This window comes from Oncorhynchus keta, unplaced genomic scaffold (assembly GCF_023373465.1).
Source record: "Oncorhynchus keta strain PuntledgeMale-10-30-2019 unplaced genomic scaffold, Oket_V2 Un_contig_1817_pilon_pilon, whole genome shotgun sequence".
Lineage (NCBI taxonomy): Eukaryota > Metazoa > Chordata > Actinopteri > Salmoniformes > Salmonidae > Oncorhynchus > Oncorhynchus keta.
The window spans coordinates 65,001-80,826 of NW_026280780.1; the positions used below are offsets into that span (position 1 = coordinate 65,001).

General features: G+C 48.9%; 1 pseudogene; it reads left to right on the forward strand.

The window, feature by feature from the left end:
- LOC127920042 (RNA binding protein fox-1 homolog 1-like) overlaps positions 1-15,826 on the forward strand; it is a 55,917-nt pseudogene that overhangs the window by 32,283 nt on the left and 7,808 nt on the right.

A 15,826-nucleotide genomic window follows, 5' to 3' on the forward strand; every position in this document is an offset into this window, starting at 1 on the left:
TCTTTCTCGAATGCTCGCTACGCTCAAATTCACGTGACTTTCTTTTGGCTTGTGGTTGAGTTGGTTGTTTCTTGAAGCTGTGTTCTGATTGTATGTTTTCTCTTGTGTGTTATGGCGTGTTTTACCACTCAGTGTCTCAGTCTAGCTGCTAGCGTGATGATGACTGATGATGCGTGATCAATCTGATTGGTTGAGACATGCACTGACTCGTTGCACCTCTACTCTGGGACTGTGGAACCCGTTGATTGTGTTTTTGGACCACAATGCATCCTGTTTTTATTATTTTCCCTTCTGTTAGCTGATTCAAGCTGGAATGACTTGATTGATTGACTGATTCATTGATTGGTTGATTTGATCAGTTTTTTTTTTATTTCTGTTTTGATTTCTGTTTTGATTTGGTTGATGACTCTGATTGTTGTTGCTATGACTTGGCTCCAGGCTTGGTGAGGTGGAGTGTGAATGCTAAATGTCGCTTTGTGTCTGTCTGATGGTTCTCCTTACTCTGGTAGATGACTGGATGTTGCAGAAGCTCCAAACATGTCTGTCCTCCTCCTTCTCCATCCTCCTCCTCCTCTTCCTGTTGTTTGTTAGTTGTTTCCTCCTGATCGTTCTTGTCCCTCTCCTCTGCATGCTCCTCCTCCTCCTCCTCCTCCTCCTCCTCCTCCTCCTCCTCCTCCTCTTCCTGATCCTCCTCCTCCTCCTCCTCCTCCTCCTCCTCCTCCTCTTCCTGATCCTCCTCCCCCCTCCTCCTCCTCCTCCTCCTCCTCCTCCTCTTCCTGCATGCTCCTCCTCCTCCTCCTCCTCCTCCTCCTCCTCCTCTGATCCTCCTCCTCCTCCTCCTCCTCCCTCCTCCTCCTCCTCCTACTCCTCCTCCTCCTCCTCCTCCTCCTCTCTCTGCATGCTCCTGCCTCCTCCTCCTCCTCCTCCTCCTCCTCCTCCTCCTCTCCTCTGCATGCTCCTCCTCCTCCTCCTCCTCCTCCCTCCTCCTCCTCCTCCTCCTCTGCATGCTCCTCCTCCTCCTCCTCCTCCTCCTCCTCCTCCTCTGCATGCTCCTCCTCCTCCTCCTCTCCTCTCCTCCTCCTCCTCCTCCTCCTCCTCTGCATCCTCCTCCTCCTCCTCCTCCTCCTCCTCCTCCTCCTCTGCATGCTCCTCCTCCTCCTCCTCCTCCTCTGCATGCTCCTCCTCCTCCTCCCTCCTCCTCCTCCTCCCTCTGCATGCTCCTCCTCCTCCTCCTCCTCTCATGCTCCTCCTCCTCCTCCTCCTCTCCCTCTGCTCCTCCTCCTCCTCCTCCTCCTCCTCCTCCTCTGCATGCTCTCTGCATCTCCTCCTCCTCCTCCTCCTCCTCCTCTGCATGATCCTCCTCCTCCTCCTCCTCCTCCTCCTCCACCTCCCCTCTTCCCTGATCCTCCTCCTCTCCTCCTCCTCCTCCTCCTCCTCCTCCTCCTCCTGCATGCTCCTCCCCTCCTCCTCTGCATGCTCTGCATCCTCCTCCTCCTCCTCCTCCTCCCTCCTCTGCATGCTCCTCCTCCTCCTCCTCCCTCCTCCTCTCTGCATGCTCCTCCTCCCCTCTCCCTCCTCCTCCTCTGCATGCTCCCTCCTCCCTCCTCCTCCTCCTCCTCTCTCCTCCTCCTCCTCCTCCTCCTCTGCATGCTCCTCCTCCTCCTCCTCCTCCTCTCGTGCTCCTCCTCCTCCTCCTCCTCCTCTGTGCTCCTCTCCTCCTCCTCCTCCCCTCCTCCTCTCCTCCTCCTCCTCCTCCTCCTCCTCCCTCCTCCTCCTCCTCCTCCTCCTCCTCCTCCTCCTCCTCCTGCATGCTCCTCCTCCTCCTCCTCCTCCTCCTCTGCATGCTCCTCCTCCCCTCATGCTCCTCCTCCTCCTCCTCCTCCTCCTCCTCTGCATGCTCCTCCTCCTCCTCCTCCTCCTCCTCTCCTCCTCCTCCTCCTCCTCCCTCCTCCTCCTCCATCCATATACAACACAGCTGTTTGATTGTTTGTCTTTACGTTTCATCATCTCCTTTTTGAGGATCAGAACAGTATTAAGCTGTAAATCTTTTACCATGAAAATATAATATTTTGTTAATTAGCTTTGTATTGAAGTCTTTACTACTTATGTGTGACCTGTTAAAGTTAAAAGGGACACATTGATGTAGGAATCATATGACAGCATGCTGCTCTCTAGAACCCAACCAAGTTAAAGGGTTTTGGGGACACATTGATGTAGGAATGATATGACAGCATGCTGCTCTCCAGAACCCAACCAAGTTAAAAGGGTTTTGGGGGACACATTGATGTAGGAATGATATGACAGCATGCTGCTCTCTAGAACCCAACCAAGTTAAAGGGTTTTGGGGACACATTGATGTAGGAATGATATGACAGCATGCTGCTCTCCAGAACCCAACCAAGTTAAAAGGGACACATTGATGTAGGAATGATATGACAGCATGCTGCTCTCTAGAACCCAACCAAGTTAAAAGGGTTTGGGGGACACATTGATGTAGGAATGATATGACAGCATGCTGCTCTCTAGAACCCAACGTACTTTAGGGACACATTTGAATGATATGACAGCATGCTGTCTGACAAGTTAAAAGGGTTGATGTGCTGCTCTTAGGAATGATATGACAGCATGCTGCTCTGATAAAAGGGCCTGATCTAGGAATGATATGACAGCATGCTGCTCTCTCAACCAATAAAGGGTTTGGGGACACATTGATGTAGGAATGATATGACAGCATGCTGGGTAATGGGGGACCAATAGGAATGAAGACAGTCAATCCTTATGCAAATGATGTAGGAATGACTCACATGCTGCTCTCCTAGGCCTCCGTTAAAGGGACACATTGGTGTTGATTTGACTCATGCTGGGCCTCTGATGTAGGAAGGGGTTTAGAACCCAAACCAAGTTAAAGGGTTTTGGGGGACACATTGATGTAGGAATGATATGACAGCATGGCCTCCAAGTTAAAGGGTTTGGGGGAGTAGGAATTTGACAGCAAGACTCAACCCGGGCACATTGATGTAGAAATGATATGACAGCATGTGGAAACCCAACCTGTTAAAGGGTTTAAGACTCACTGGGCCTCTGTGATGGGAGGGTTTAAGACTCACATTGATGTAGGAATGGGCCTCTGTGGGAGGGGTTTAAGACTCACCGGGCCTCTGTGGGAGGGTTTAAGACTCACCGGTTTAAGACTCCTGTGGGAGGGGTTTAAGACTCACCGGGCCTCCGTGGGGGGGTTTAAGACTCACCGGGCCTCTGTGGGAGGGTTTAAGACTCACCGGGCCTCTGTGGGAGGGTTTAAGACTCACAGGGCCTCTGTGGGAGGGTTTAAGACTGCTGCCACAGGCCTCTCTGGGTTTGGGGACACATTAAGGCTCACCGGGCCTCTGTGGGAGGGGTTTAAGACTCACCGGGCCTCTGTGGGAGGGTTTATTGACTCAATGGGCCTCTGTGGGAGGGGTTTAAGGCTCACCGGGCCTCTGTGGGAGATTTAAGACTCTCTCGGGCCTCTGTGGGGAGGGTTTTGGGGGACTCACTGGGCCTCTGTGGGAGGGGTTTAAGACTCACCGGGCCTCTGTGGGAGGGTTTAAGACTCACCGGGCCTCCAAGTTAAAAGGGTTTGGGATTGGGGTTTAAGACTCACCGGGCCTCTGTGGGTTTGGGGGTTTAAGACTCATGCTGCTCCTGTAAAAGGGTTTTGGGGGCCTCTGTGGGAGGGGTTTAAGACTCACCGGGTCTCTGTGGGAGGGTTTAAGACTCATGCAACGGGCCTCTGTGGGAGGGTTTAAGACTCACCGGGCCTCTGTGGGAGGGTTTAAGACTCACCGGGTCTCTGTGGGAGGGTTTAAGACTCACCGGGCCTCTGTGGGAGGGGTTTAAGACTCACTGGGCCTCCGTGGGAGGGGTTTAAGACTCTGTGGGAGGGGTTTAAGACTCACCGGGCCTCCGTGGGAGGGGTTTAAGACTCACCGGGCCTCCTGTGGGAGGGGTTTAAGACTCACCGGGCCTCCGTGGGAGGGGTTTAAGACTCACCGGGCCTCTGTGGGAGGGGTTTAAGACTCACCGGGCCTCTGTGGGAGGGTTTAAGACTCACCGGGCCTCTGTGGGAGGGTTTACTCACCGGGCCTCTGTGGGACTAAGACTCACCGGGCCTCTGTGGGAGGGGTTTAAGACTCACCGGGCCTCTGTGGGAGGGGTTTAAGACTCACCGGGCCTCCGTGGGAGGGTTTAAGACTCACTGGGCCTCTGTGGGAGGGGTTTAAGACTCACCGGGCCTCCGTGGGAGGGTTTTAAGACTCACTGGGCCTCTGTGGGAGGGGTTTAAGACTCACTGGGCCTCTGTGGGGAGGGGTTTAAGACTCACTGGGCCTCTGTGGGAGGGGTTTAAGACTCACTGGGCCTCTGTGGGAGGGTTTAAGACTCACTGGGCCTCTGTGGGAGGGTTTAAGACTCACTGGGCCTCTGTGGGAGGGGTTTAAAACCACTGATATGTTTTGCCTTTATCTTCTAGAATATTTTCACTTCTATCCTGCAACAGCTACTCAGTTTAATTTTTTATCTCCTTCTGGGAGGGGTCTCCTCTTAAGGCTCACCGGCCTCTCCTGCTCTCTCCGGGCCTCTGTGGGAGGGTTCTGACTCACTGGGCCTCTGTTAGGGGTTTAAGGTCTCTCTAAGACTCACCGGGCCTCTCTCTCTGGGCTCTCTCTGGGAGGAGTTTCTCTCTGGGCCTCTGTGGGAGGGTTTCTCTCTGGTCTCTCTCTGGGAGGGTCTAAGACTCACTCTGTCTCTCTGGGAGGGGTTTAAGACTCACTCCTCTGTGTCTCTCTCTCTCTGTGGGAGGGGTCTCTCAGGGCCTCTCTCTCTGTCTCTCTCTCGGGCCTCTCTCTCTCTCTAAGACTCACTCTCCTCTGTCTCTCCACTCTCTGTTTTGCCTCTATCTCTCTAGAATCTTTCTCTCTATCTCTCTCTCTCTCAGTTTCTCTTTCTATCTCCTCTCTCTCTCTCTCTCTCTCTGTCTCTCTCTCTCTCTCTCTCTCTCTCTCTCTCTCTCTCTCTCTCTCTCTCTCTCTCTCTCTCTCCAGGGTGGAAGTTGAACCCAGTCGTCGGTGCAGTCTACAGTCCAGAGTTCTATGCAGGTAAGAGGACAGAAGCCTAGTCATTAACTGTGTTCCGAGTCTTTAGGTCTTAGACATCCACATCACATGATTCAGAGAACCACATCCACATCACATGATTCAGAGAACCACATCCACATCACATGATTCAGAGAACCACATCCACAACACATGATTCAGAGAACCACATCCACAACACATGATTCAGAGAACCATCCACAACACATGATTCAGAGAACCACATCCACAACACATGATTCAGAGAACTGGGTGATTCACATCCACAACACATTGATCACATGAGAACCACATCCACAACACATGATTCAGAGAACCACATCCACAATCCACATGATTCAGAGAACCACATCCACATCACATGATTCAGAGAACCACATCCACAACCATGATTCAGAGAACCACATCCACATCACATGATTCAGCAGTACTCTGGGTGGTCAGGTCATTGGTGTACATTATACATTGGTAATCCTGAAAGCTGATTGGATTAAAAAAATGTTTCATTCCAACCAGTGTCTATTCCACAAATTACCACCGTCTAAATCTATGATGTTAAATGCCCATTTATTCTGTTCCGTCTGACTATCTCATCAGCCCAGCCAGGCAATTTATAAACTTGTTCTCCCCTACAAAAATGGCATCTAGACAATATCTCACATTTCTTTAAGTGCTTGGAACATATAGTTTTCAACAGCAGAGATTTATAAAAATCTTGCTGTCTGTCTCTCTGACATTTACAACATTGTTTCAGTATTCAAATTTGATCTCCAGCTGTCGCATAGTAATGACCGTGTCAGGATGAGACAGACGGGCAGGCAACTCTTCTGGTTCATAGGCACATGATTACTGCGTACAACAACAGCTGTAGGATCAGCAGAGGCATTCGGGGCAGTTAGAGGGCATACATTAGGTTACATTGTGTCTACCTGGTATAATGTACATTTGCTGAAGCATTATGATAACTCAGCGAAAAATGGTATTGATTAGCTGAGCTGGGCTTAGGGTCATTGATGAGTGATTGTCTCAACGCAGCCTTATAGTGCTGTGAAAGGACCCAGGAACCTGCGTCACGATGGTAGGGATTAGCTGAGCTGGGCTTGGGTCATTGATAAGTCATTGTCTCAATGCAGCCTAATAGTGCTGTGAAAGGACCCAGGAACCCAGGTGATTTGGGTGGATCCCATCCTCCTTATAGTGCTGTGAAAGGATCCAGGAACCCAGATGATTTGGGTGGATCCCATCCTCCTTATAGTGCTGTGAAAGGACCCAGGAACCCAGATGATTTGGGTGGATCCCATCCTCCTTATAGTGCTGTGAAAGGACCCAGGAACCCAGATGATTTGGGTGGATCCCATCCTCCTTATAGTGCTGTGAAAGGACCCAGGAACCCAGATGATTTGGGTGGATCCCATCCTCCTTCTAAAAATGTGTTTTGTTTCCAAAAGGTGTTATCCTCCTTATAGTTGTCAACAAAATGATTTTACACCCTTATAGTGCGAGCTGCAATCATCAGGAACCCAGATAGCCAGTTGTGATAGAGAAAGATCCCTGCTGCTAAAGTGTTCAATGTCTCGATTCAGAGAGGACACAGGAGCAGATATGATGTGTCTTTTGTTAGTGTCTAGCAGAGAGTCAATCAGCTCTTTAAAATCCAGTTTCAACTGTTCAGAGCTGCCCTTCATAATGTAATTAACCCCCCGCCCCCCGACGTTGACATTGACATCGTAGGCACTGCAGTCGCAGTCGAAGGTGCAGGAAGATCAGGCTCCAAGACGGTGAAACTATGTGCTGTTGGTATCCGCTCCTCTCGTTGGGAGGCCGTTGTCCTCGGCATCCCACGGCTCAGTGACATGCGGCCACCGTTGAATGTCTTGCTCCTCTCGCTGTGCTCCTTCGACGCCGCGTTCAGATGGGGAGCCCGGGCAACACCGGCTCAGTCGGATAACGACAAAACGACAAGGCGGAGATGCATCCAACGAGCGCAAACGCCCTCCAGCCACCTGCATAGAAAATGTAAACATTCCGCTCTGCGTTTTCACTAGTTTCTTACACCGGCTGGCGACCCGCGTGATCAAGGAAGCCACCTCGAGCCCATAATCCTCGGCAAGTAAACATTTTGCCGCGTTGTAACTCAGAGTGATCCGGATTGTCCCAGAATAAAGCGTAGTAGATACAGGTCCTACACTAAGGCCAGAGCAACTCAATTTGAGCCCAGCAAGGCCACACCTACCTGGGATGAAATGCCCACCAAGGCCACACCACCCTAGGTTGAAATGCCCACCAAGGTCACACCAACCTGGGATGAAATGCCCCACCAAGGCCACACCAACCTGGGATGAAATGCCCACCAAGGCCACACCAACCTGGGATGAAATGCCCACCAAGGCCACACCAACCTGGGATGAAATGCCCACCAAGGCCACACCACCCTAGGTTGAAATGCCCACCAAGGCCACACCAACCTGGGATGAAATGCCCACCAAGGCCACACCAACCTGGGATGAAATGCCCACCAAGGCCACACCACCCTAGGTTGAAATGCCCACCAAGGCCACACCACCCTAGGTTGAAATGCCCACCAAGGCCACACCAACCTGGGATGAAATGCCCACCAAGGCCACACCAACCTGGGATGAAATGCCCACCAAGGCCACACCAACCTGGGATGAAATGCCCACCAAGGCCACACCAACCTGGGATGAAATGCCCACCAAGGCCACACCACCCTAGGTTGAAATGCCCACCAAGGCCACACCACCCTAGGTTGAAATGCCCACCAAGGCCACACCAACCTGGGATGAAATGCCCACCAAGGCCACACCAACCTGGGATGAAATGCCCACCAAGGCCACACCAACCTGGGATGAAATGCCCACCAAGGCCACACCAACCTGGGATGAAATGCCCACCAAGGCCACACCAACCTGGGATGAAATGCCCACCAAGGCCACACCAACCTGGGATGAAATGCCCACCCTAGGTTGAAACAAGGCCACACCAACCTAGGATGAAATGCCCACCAAGGCCACACCAACCTGGGATGAAATGCCCACCAAGGCCACACCAACCTGGGATGAAATGCCCACCAAGGCCACACCAACCTGGGTTAATTGAAACAATGCTTTAGTGCAGTACAGAATAATCAGAAGACAGTGGTAACAAATAGATATTAATAGAGTAGAGGGGTAGAAACTCCTACACACTCCACACACACGCACACACACACGCACGCACGCACGCACGCACGCACGCACACACACGCACGCACGCACACGCACGCGCACGCACGCACGCAGACACACACACACACGCCAAGCATTTTAAGACTCGGAGAGGATTTCTTCCTCTTTCTATGTCTTTTTCCATATATATCTCTTTGGCATGTGCGCGTGCGTGCGTGCGTGTGTGTGTGTGTGTGTGTGTGTGTGTGTGTGTGTGTGTGTGTGTGTGTGTGTGTGTGTGTGTGTGTGTGTGTGTGTGTGTGTGTGTGTGTGTGTGTGTGTGTGTGTGTGTGTGCGCATGCATGCGTGTTTACCTTGGCTGTACCATTCCTGACCTTCTGTCCTCTCCTGTCATTACCCTCTCTCTCATTATGGTGAAAAATATCATCCTGATTTATCATTATATGAACAAAGTCAGGAAGAAGGACATAGAGAGACAGAGAGAGAGAGAAAGAGAGAGATAAATAGCGCGAGAGAGACAGAGAAAGAGACTTAGATAGACAGAGAGAGAAGAGACAGAGAGAGAGACAGAGAGACATAGATAGACGAGAGAGAGAGAGACATAGATAGACAGAGAGAAAGACAGAGATAGACAGAGAGAGACAGAGAGAGAGAGAGACATAGAGACAGAGGGAGAGGACAGAGAGAGAGACAGAGAGACAGACAGAGAGAGACAGAGAGAGACCTAAATTGTCTTGTCAAGGGCGTCATGGGGCTGAACTATATTTTGTAAATTGAAATCAATATGTTTCATTTCTCCAGTCATTCTCCTAATTCAGTGAACATTCTTTTAATTACAAGATGCTCCGTATCGATTCACTTTGTCTCACCTTTCAAATCCCCCAAACACCATTACGCTTTGTGTGTCTGTGTGTCTGTATGTTCGTGCACCCATGTGTGTGTGTGTGTTGCGTGCGCGTGTGTGTGTGTTGCGTGTGTGTGATGTGTGTCAGTGTGTGTTGGGCCAGTACTTTAGGTTCTCCTGTCTCTCCTCTTCTGTGATTAATGAGGGCATCATGAATACGTGCTGATTGCTTCAGGACACCTTCGGCTCTAGACTTCTGTGATTTGAGACGTGCTGATTGTGTCAGGACACTGGGAGTTGGGTCGGCTCACTAGACTGTTGTTGAGACGTGCTGATTGTGTCAGGACACTGGGAGTTGGGTCGGCTCACTAGACTGTTGTTGAGACGTGCTGATTGTGTCAGGACACTGGGAGTTGGGTCGGCTCACTAGACTGTTGTTGAGACGTGCTGATTGCTTCAGGACACTGGGAGTTGGGTCGGCTCACTAGTCTGTTGTTGAGACGTGCTGATTGTGTCAGGACACTGGGAGTTGGGTCGGCTCACTAGACTGTTGTTGAGACGTGCTGATTGCTTCAGGACACTGGGAGTTGGGTCGGCTCACTAGTCTGTTGTTTAGATGTGCTGATTGTGTCAGGACACTGGGAGTTGGGTCGGCTCACGAGACTGTTGTTGAGACGTGCTGATTGCTTCAGGACACTGGGAGTTGGGTCGGCTCACTAGACTGTTGTTGAGACGTGCTGATTGCTTCAGGACACTGGGAGTTGGGTCGGCTCACTAGTCTGTTGTTTAGATGTGCTGATTGTGTCAGGACACTGGGAGTTGGGTCGGCTCACTAGACTGTTGTTTAGATGTGCTGATTGTGTCAGGACACTGTTCTGAGGTGGTGGGGAGTTGGGTCGGCTCACTAGACTGTTGTTTAGATGTGCTGATTGTGTCAGGACACTGGTCTGAGGTGGTGGGGAGTTGGGTCGGCTCACTAGACTGTTGTTGAGACGTGTTGATTGTATCAGGACACTGGGAGTTGGGTCGGCTCACTAGACTGTTGTTGAGACGTGCTGATTACTTCAGGAGACTGGGAGTTGGGTCGGCTCACTACATTACATTTACATTTAAGTCATTTAGCAGACGCTCTTATCCAGAGCGACTTACAAATTGGTGCATTCACCTTATGACATCCAGTGGAACAGCCACTTTACAATAGTGCATCTAAATCTTTTAAGGGGGGTGAGAAGGATTACTTTATCCTATCCTAGGTATTCCTTAAAGAGGTGGGGTTTCAGGTGTCTCCGGAAGGTGGTGATTGACTCCGCTGTCCTGGCGTCGTGAGGGAGTTTGTTCCACCATTGGGGGCCAGAGCAGCGAACAGTTTTGACTGGGCTGAGCGGGAACTGTACTTCCTCAGTGGTAGGGAGGTGAGCAGGCCAGAGGTGGATGAACGCAGTGCCCTTGTTTGGGTGTAGGGCCTGATCAGAGCCTGGAGGTACTGAGGTGCCGTTCCCCTCACAGCTCCGTAGGCAAGCACCATGGTCTTGTAGCGGATGCGAGCTTCAACTGGAAGCCAGTGTAGAGAGCGGAGGAGCGGGGTGACGTGAGAGAACTTGGGAAGGTTGAACACCAGACGGGCTGCGGCGTTCTGGATGAGTTGTAGGGGTTTAATGGCACAGGCAGGGAGCCCAGCCAACAGCGAGTTGCAGTAATCCAGACGGGAGATGACAAGTGCCTGGATTAGGACCTGCGCCGCTTCCTGTGTGAGGCAGGGTCGTACTCTGCGGATGTTGTAGAGCATGAACCTACAGGAACTGGCCACCGCCTTGATGTTAGTTGAGAACGACAGGGTGTTGTCCAGGATCACGCCAAGGTTCTTAGCGCTCTGGGAGGAGGACACAATGGAGTTGTCAACCGTGATGGCGAGATCATGGAACGGGCAGTCCTTCCCCGGGAGGAAGAGCAGCTCCGTCTTGCCGAGGTTCAGCTTGAGGTGGTGATCCGTCATCCACACTGATATGTCTGCCAGAGATACAGAGATGCGATTCGCCACCTGGTCATCAGAAGGGGGAAACACTAGACTGTTGTTGAGACGTGCTGATTGCTTCAGGACACTGGGAGTTGAGTCGGCTCACTAGACTGTTGTTTAGATGTGCTTTAACTCTCCTGTCTGTAATCTATAACAACCCTCATCCCTTTAACTCTCCTGTCTGTAATCTATAACAACCCTCATCTCTTTACTCTCCTGTCTGTAATCTATAACAACCCTCATCTCTTTACTCTCCTGTCTGTAATCTATAACAACCCTCATCCCTTTCACTCTCCTGTCTGTAATCTATAACAACCCTCATCTCTTTACTCTCCTGTCTGTAATCTATAACAACCCTCATCCCTTTACTCTCCTGTCTGTAATCTATAACAACCCTCATCCCTTTACTCTCCTGTCTGTAATCTATAACAACCCTCATCTCTTTACTCTCCTGTCTGTAATCTATAACAACCCTCATCTCTTTCACTCTCCTGTCTGTAATCTATAACAACCCTCATCCCTTTACTCTCCTGTCTGTAATCTATAACAACCCTCATCTCTTTAACTCTCCTGTCAGTAATCTATAACAACCCTCATCCCTTTACTCTCCTGTCTGTAATCTATAACAACCCTCATCTCTTTCACTCTCCTGTCGGTAATCTATAACAACCCTCATCTCTTTACTCTCCTGTCTGTAATCTATAACAACCCTCATCCCTTTAACTCTCCTGTCTGTAATCTATAACAACCCTCATCCCTTTCACTCTCCTGTCTGTAATCTATAACAACCCTCATCCGTTTACTCTCCTGTCTGTAATCTATAACAACCCTCATCTCTTTACTCTCCTGTCTGTAATCTATAACAACCCTCATCCCTTTACTCTCCTGTCTGTAATCTATAACAACCCTCATCCCTTTAACTCTCCTGTCTGTAATCTATAACAACTCTCATCCGTTTACTCTCCTGTCTGTAATCTATAACAACCCTCATCCCTTTAACTCTCCTGTCTGTAATCTATAACAACCCTCATCCCTTTAACTCTCCTGTCTGTAAACTATAACAACCCTCATCTCTTTACTCTCCTGTCTGTAATCTATAACAACCCTCATCTCTTTCAACTCTCCTGTCTGTAATCTATAACAACCCTCATCCCTTTACTCTCCTGTCTGTAATCTATAACAACCCTCATCAACAACTCTCCTGTCTGTAATCTATAACAACCCTCATCCCTTTACTCTCCTGTCTGTAATCTATAACAACCCTCATCTCAACACTCTCCTGTCTGTAATCTATAACAACCCTCATCTCTTTACTCTCCTGTCTGTAATCTATAACAACCCTCATCCCTTTAACTCTCCTGTCTGTAATCTATAACAACCCTCATCCCTTTAACTCTCCTGTCTGTAATCTATAACAACCCTCATCTCTTTACCCTCCTGTCTGTAATCTATAACAACCCTCATCCCTTTCATCTCCTGTCTATAATCTATAACAACCCTCATCCCTTTACCCTCCTGTCTGTAATCTATAACAACCCTCATCCCTTTACTCTCCTGTCTGTAATCTATAACAACCCTCATCCCTTTACTCTCCTGTCTGTAATCTATAACAACCCTCATCCCTTTAACTCTCCTGTCTGTAATCTATAACAACCCTCATCCCTTTTACTCTCCTGTCTGTAATCTATAACAACCCTCATCCCTTTCACTCTCCTGTCTGTAATCTCCAACAACCTCATCCCTTTACTCTACCTGTCTGTAATCTATCACAACCCTCATCCCAATCTCCAACAACCCTCATCTACCTGTAATCTATCATCAACAACCCTCATCTACCTGTAATCCAACAACCCTCATCTACCTGTAATCTCCAACAACCCTCATCTACCTGTAACAACCCTCATCAACAACCCTCATCTACCTGTAATCTCCAACAACCCTCATCAACAACCCTCATTTACCTGTAATCTCCAACAACCCTCATCAACAACCCTCATCTACCTGTAATCTCCAACAACCCTCATCAACAACCCTCATCTACCTGTAATCTCCAACAACCCTCATCAACAACCCTCATCTACCTGTAATCTCCAACAACCCTCATCAACAACCCTCATCTACCTGTAATCTCCAACAACCCTCATCAACAACCCTCATCTACCTGTAATCTTCACCAACCCTCTTCACTTTAACTGTCCTACCTGTAATCCATAACAACTCTAATTACTTAATCTTGTGGCTGCTGTCCCTGTACAGCGATCAACATCAGCGGAAATATCAGTGACAACTAATAGTACTCGATACAACTCAAACTTTCATTAAAACACACATGCAGGGTACTCAATTAAAGCTACACTCGTTGTGAATCTAGCCAACATGTCAGAATTTTAAAATGGTTTTCGGCGAAAGCATTAGAAGCTATTATCTGATTGCATGCAACCCCCGGAATACCCAAAGGGGACGTAAACAGAATAATAGTGTAGCCGGTGCTACACAAAACGCAGAAATAAAATATAAAACATTCATTACCTTTGACGAGCTTCTTTGTTGGCACTCCAATATGTCCCACAAACATCACAATTTGGGTCTTTTTTCGATTAAATCCGTCCATGTACACCCAAAATGTCCATTTATGAAGCCCGTCTGATCAGGAAAAAACAGCTTTCAAAAACACAACGTCATTTTTTAAAAATTAAAAACATTGCCTATAAACTTTGACAAAACACTTCAAACTACTTTTGTAATCCAACTTTAGGTATTAGTAAACGTTAATAATCGATCAAATTGATCACGGGGCGATCTGTATTCGATAGCAGCAAGTCTTGAAATCATGGTCCATATTCTCCCTTTCATGACTTCCTCTGAGGGACCCGAAGACAGGAAGTGCCTATTCCTCATCCCACCAAGGATAAACTTCAACTCAAATGCCAGTACTGGGGACATTGTGTGGAAGCTGTAGGCATTGTAAACTGCACTCTATCTATTTTCCCTTGCCATAGACAATACAGAGACTGGCGGAGGGATATTTTTTTGTGTTTTTTGGTGAACAGTTTTCCTTGGGATTTTGCCTCCTACACACATTCTGTTATAGTCACAGACATGATTTAACCAGTTTTAGAGACTTCAGAGTGTTTTCTATCCACACATACTAATCATATGCAAATACTATATTCCTGGCATGAGTAGCGGGACGTTGAAATTTTGCACGATTTTTAACCAAAAGCGGCAAAAATTCACAGCCTCCTTAAAAGGTTTTAATTAATATCTATCCTACACACACACACACACACACACACACACACACACACGTCTCTGTCATGCAGACTGTGTCTTTCTCCATCTGATTTTCCTCTCTCTTTTCTGTATGGAGTGTTGAAAGGTTCTGACCACTTGGAGTGTTGAAAGGTTCTGACCACTTGGAGTGTTGAAAGGTTCCAACCACTTGGAGTGTTGAAAGGTTCCAACCACTTGGAGTGTTGAAAGGTTCCGACCACTTGGAGTGTTGAAAGGTTCCGACCACTTGGAGTGTTGAAAGGTTCCGACCACTTGGAGTGTTGAAAGGTTCTGACCACTTGGAGTGTTGAAAGGTTCCAACCACTTGGAGTGTTGAAAGGTTCCAACCACTTGGAGTGTTGAAAGGTTTGACCACTTGGAGTGTTGAAAGGTTCTGACCACTTGGAGTGTTGAAAGGTTCTGACCACTTGGAGTGTTGAAAGGTTCCAACCACTTGGAGTGTTGAAAGGTTCCGACCACTTGGAGTGTTGAAAGGTTCCAACCACTTGGAGTGTTGAAAGGTTCTGACCACTTGGAGTGTTGAAAGGTTCCGACCACTTGGAGTGTTGAAAGGTTCTGACCACTTGGAGTGTTGAAAGGTTCCGACCACTTGGAGTGTTGAAAGGTTCCGACCACTTGGAGTGTTGCAAGGTTCTGACCACTTGGAGTGTTGAAAGGTTCCAACCACTTGGAGTGTTGAAAGGTTCCGACCACTTGGAGTGTTGAAAGGTTCCGACCACTTGGAGTGTTGAAAGGTTCCGACCACTTGGAGTGTTGCAAGGTTCTGACCACTTGGAGTGTTGAAAGGTTCTGACCACTTGGAGTGTTGAAAGGTTCCGACCACTTGGAGTGTTGAAAGGTTCCGACCACTTGGAGTGTTGAAAGGTTCCGACCACTTGGAGTGTTGAAAGGTTCCGACCATTTGGAGTGTTGAAGGTTCCGACTACTTGGAGTGTTGAAAGGTTCCGACCACTTGGAGTGTTGAAAGGTTCTGACCACTTGGAGTGTTGAAGGTTCCGACCACTTGGAGTGTTGAAAGGTTCTGACCACTTGGAGTGTTGAAAGGTTCCGACCACTTGGAGTGTTGAAAGGTTCTGACCACTTGGAGTGTTGAAAGGTTCTGACCACTTGGAGTGTTGAAAGGTTCCAACCACTTGGAGTGTTGAAAGGTTCCAACCACTTGGAGTGTTGAAAGATTCCGACCACTTGGAGTGTTGAAAGGTTCTGACCACTTGGAGTGTTGAAAGGTTCTGACCACTTGGAGTGTTGAAAGGTTCCGACCACTTGGAGTGTTGAAAGGTTCTGACCACTTGGAGTGTTGAAAGGTTCCAACCACTTGGAGTGTTGAAAGGTTCCGACCACTTGGAGTGTGGAGTGT